The sequence below is a fragment of the Spinacia oleracea genome, chromosome 3, assembly GCF_020520425.1.
Source record: "Spinacia oleracea cultivar Varoflay chromosome 3, BTI_SOV_V1, whole genome shotgun sequence".
Lineage (NCBI taxonomy): Eukaryota > Viridiplantae > Streptophyta > Magnoliopsida > Caryophyllales > Amaranthaceae > Spinacia > Spinacia oleracea.
Window position 1 is genome coordinate 40,597,382 of NC_079489.1, and position 4,975 is coordinate 40,602,356.

Below are 4,975 nucleotides of genomic sequence, written 5' to 3' on the forward strand. Positions count from 1 at the left end.
ACTTCAAATATGGCAGAAGAAGAGAGGAGAGAGAAAAAGAAGAAGAGAGAAAGGATGGCAAAGAGGGCAAAGACATGTCGAATAACAGGGGAGGAGAGGAGAGAAATGATTTTTTTGAAAATAGTTAAATGTAGAATATTGGATGAGTAAGGGTAAAAAGGTAAAATAATAGTAACGGGGCATTAACGGCCGTTAAGTCTAAGGGTATTTTGTGCACTTTAAGTTTAAATAGGGGTATATTATGTAATTTGAAACGCGCGGGTGTATTTGGTGCATTTTCGCAAACCTCGGGGGCATTTCATGAAAAAACCTATGGTTATTCGAACTATAAATGTAAAATTCGACCCATTTAGGCCTTGAGACGGAAAAAAAAAATTGGTCATGGAGTATTACATCTAACTACAATTGATGCTATAATTTATTTAGTTAACAAGGCTATACCCTAAATCGTTTTTTATGAGAACTTGTTAGCCATGTTTAGGGATTTACCAATAAAGAGACATTGGAAGAGAATACAACATTTATTCCATTATCTACGAGGACCACAAGATATTGGTCTTTTCTATCATTCAAGATGAGATGTTATTTCTCATTAATTGGATATGCAAATGTTGGATACCTATCGTATCTGCAAAGGGCAAGTAATAACTGTATATTTGTTCATTTATGGATATACTGCGATATCTCCGAAATCAACAAAAAAAAATATAGACGCCACATTATCGAATCATGAGAAATTGATTTCTTCTTTTGAAGTTTGACGATAATGTGTATGACTTAGGTCAATCATTAGTAATATCCAAGGAGAATGTGGAATGAACTTAGTAACAAAACATCCAACCATCATCTATGAAGACAATAGTACATGCATCGCAGAAATAACGGAGGGATACATCAATGGTTGTCGAACAAAACACATATCACAAGAGTTGTTCTTCACACACCATCTCCCAAAAAAGGAAAGATAAACATTGAACAGATTCGGTCATTTAACAATCTTGCAAATTTGTTTACCAAATCCCTTCCTTTAAAGCGGTTTCCACCATTGGTACACAAAATTGGAATGCATTATCTTCCTGAGCTATATTAAATCCAGGTGGAGTATCATATGCACCTCACTCTTTTTCCCTTCAATCAAATTTTTATCCCACTAGATTTTTCCTGACAAGATTTAGAATGAGGTAACATACCAAAGCATATAACTACAAAAGTTGTACTCTTTTTGCCTAGCTAAAGTTTATTTGTCCCACTAGGTTATACCAAGCAAGATTTTTAATGATACAACTAGTAAATACTTAGGGATGGAAATTCAAGGAGGAGGGTTATGAAATATTCCTAAGACGGTGCATGTCCTATATACCCTACAAAGCCATATCTCTGTATTTTATAAAATCCATGACAAAATTCACTTTGCGTTTATTGTAGTAAAATTATCAAAGTTGACACACTGTAACAATAACAAGTTTTCTCATACAGATACTTGTCTAAAATTGTAGTTTTACACAACAAAGAATGCAATATATATCTAGATTTGTAAACTTCATATCTGATAGTAAAAAAACTCGGTTTCTTTGTGTTACCTCACAGTGGTTACAATTTTTTGTTCCAATAAATAAATATTACTATCAATATGATATGTATTGAAAAAAAGTTACAAGAGTATCAAAATAAACTGCACAAACAAAAATTTATATAAACAAGCTATCAGCCTTATTAAGTGATCAACCTTTTTCCCAGATTATTCCCGTTTTTCTTTTTGTTGGATTTCCCGGACTTATATCTCTTTTCTGATTTTGGTGGGTTTCTTGAATTTTATCTCCTTGTCATCCTGGACACATAAAAGAAAAGATTAAATTAAATAAAAGATCAAGCATCCGATAACATAATCATATAAAAAATGTACAATAAATTGATTCCTTCGTGCATTACCATAAATTGGTTCCTTCATTATTGTTATTTACAAGCTAAACTTGTCTATTAAAAATATTACCAAGATACTCCCATACTAAATATAAGTAAGATATTATAACTACTACGTCATGCATAATTGTGAAAATCCCATGCTGTTTTATTTTTAAAAAATTGTTAGTAGAAAAATTAAGCTAAACTTATTTCATAATAGAATAATATTTAATTTACTACTAAAAAAAAGCTAAATTTATTTGATAATAGAACAATATTTTATCAACGAAAAATTGACATTAGCAATACCAACTATGGTGGTCGATGTTAAAAGGTCGTAACTTTTGTTTAACTTAGGGTGATCCCAACTTTTTGTAGTACATTTCAAAACCGTCTTCGCCCATAACTAACTTTCTCAATCGTTTAATATAGCCACAAGAATTAGGACATGGGGTTGAGCGAAAAAATAAATAAGAGTGGTAGGGCCAAAATTTTCTGTCTATATTAATCGACTGAGCATGTTAATTATGCATAAAGCTTATTACTAGATAATACACCTAAAAGTTGGAACCACTCCGAATAAATCAAAAGTTTAAAGTTTGGATCTTTTAAAATATGGTAACCATAGTTGTCACTATTAATTTCAATTTTCCCTTATGTTAATTGTTTATTGTGCCACTAAATATAACTATACGAAGTATAAATAAAAAAAAAAAACAAGGTTAAACATTGTTTACGTACACAAGGGTCTGGCGAGTCGCTTGGATCTTTTTCACAACGTGTCTCTTTCTCACATCCTCGTCGATATTTGTTTGCAATGGTTCCGATCTCTTTAAACTTTCTGGGAATAATATTGTCTTTGCCGAGGGTACCATATCCGATATCATCACCTTTTGCTTCGTATATTACAGTAGAAATAAATATCATCCCAATGATGATTATAACGAATCTAATTGTTGAAAAATCCATTGCGTGTATTTAATTACTTTAAAATTGCATTTAATTATGACTAAATAAGATATATAAAGGGACCTAAAATGTTGTAAAAAAAAAAAAACTCAATTTATAAGTGAAGTTTATTTTCTAACTATGGCATCTGGAATAATAAATACAGCGATTCAACAATTTTTTAAAATTTATGTCCTATATTATAATGTTTGAAATTTGATTGTTTAAACACATTTATCTAAATTAAGATTTTCTATTATAAGTTATACTTTTGTTTATTGGAAAGGTGAAAGCTAAGCATTGACTTATTAAAGTTGTAATACCTTGATATGGATCGCAAAAATCTTTTACATAGTACAACAATCTTTAGAAGGTTTATTGGCCACAAAGAAAAGGTAGCCACAATAATATTGTTCAATCTTGACCGTTTAATATTAACGACATTCATCTCTTTTCATTCGTATAAAAGTAAAAATATATTAAAAAAATAAAAAAATCTATACTACTCTCTCTTTCCCGGAATACATGAACCGGTTTAACCGGCACAAAGTTTAATACAATGTAATTGACTTACTATATAATTAGATGGTATTTGATAGTGGGGTACTTTTTTTATATAGATAAGGGAATGTGTCAAGTTTATAAAGGGGGCATGGGGTGCATGAGACCACAAAATTACATGTGAATGGGGTAGTTGATATAATAATAATAAAATATTACCATTTATAGAAACGGTGCAAAAAATCCAGGACGACTTTATAAGGAAAGTGGAGCAAGTATTCCAGGACGTAAGGAGTAATATATTAAAAATCGTTGTGAAAAGTTATATGTACCAAGTTATACGTAAGGAGCCAGGAATTTTTTTTTGGGGTGTCGGCAGTCACTACTACAAAAATGGGCAAAGAGACCCGTCCAAAATAGCAAAAGAGACCCCTTTTGAGGGGGTCTCTAGATAGGGGGGTCTCTTTTTAAAAGAGACCCCCCATCTAGAGGGGGTCTCTTTGTTAGAAACAAGAGACCCCTTATGTAAGAAATGGGGTCTGTTATGTATAGCATACTAAAAATAATTAAGAAGGGGAAAAGACCCTTTCTTAAAGATATGTGGTCTCTTTGTTCAATAAATTCAAATCCCATATGTAAGAAAGCGGGTCTCTTTGCTAATTTATATTTTTTTTATTCAACAAACTCAGACCCCCTATTTCACGTAACGGGTCTCTTTGCCAAGTTTTTATTTAAAATAAATAGTTCAATATAGACCCAGTATCTTACCTAACGGGTCTCTTTGATGAATTTTTATTTAAAAAAAAAATTATTTATGTCGACATGTCATACATATTAAAATTGCTTAAAGTTCAACAAAAGTACCAATCTAATAAGAAATAAATATTACATCTAAAATCTTATACACACAATTACAAATTATTCATTCATGATCGATCACATTCATAAATCTAAAATTTACGTCTAATATACAAAAATTGTATAAGTACAAGAATTAAATCTTATTTCAGCCTATATAAACCCACTAAAAAAAGTACTCCGTATATCTATGAAGTACTACACCGTAGATTTTCCAGAAAATGGACGATGCTAACCAGCAATCTTCATAAATTACTGACCGGGAATGCCATAGTAGCTGCAACATTTACAAGAAATCAACAATAGAGACAATAGCATTTTGATACTCATGTGTCACTTTATGGAGGAAGAATCTGAAATGTTGTTATAACTTACCAAAATCATCGTCCTTACAAGATCAGGCTGTCAAAGCTGCAACTAGAGTGATCAAGGTCATCGTCACCTTCGTTTCCCGTAGGCAGTTATAGCACACTCAGCGCATTCCACTCCAGCTACACCTCAATCAGGAAATATCTCAATAAAAAAAAACTACAATTGGAAGAATAAGATGTTAACCAAAGGTATATATGTACATCAACATCTCAGTCACAACTTCTACAAATGACAGAACATAAATCATACCTTATGGTGCATCTCCCTTTTCATCCCGCTCAAAGGCTTGATGGTGGCGTAAGAATTGAACATGGCTTCACCCTTCTTCCTCTCATGTTATGAGAAAGACAAGTGATATCATCAGTACCATTTCAAAAGCTTTTAAAACTTCAAC

At 31.7% G+C, this 4,975-nt stretch overlaps 1 long non-coding RNA gene across 1 annotated transcript; it reads right to left on the reverse strand.

Moving 5' to 3' along the window:
• Positions 1 to 1,510: 1,510 nt before the first annotated feature.
• On the reverse strand, positions 1,511 to 3,031 carry LOC130468964 (uncharacterized). Its single transcript, XR_008929337.1, has 2 exons — positions 2,644 to 3,031; positions 1,511 to 1,828 (listed from the first exon to the last, which is right to left on the reverse strand). It is a non-coding gene; the product is annotated as an uncharacterized lncRNA (long non-coding RNA).
• Positions 3,032 to 4,975: the final 1,944 nt, after the last annotated feature.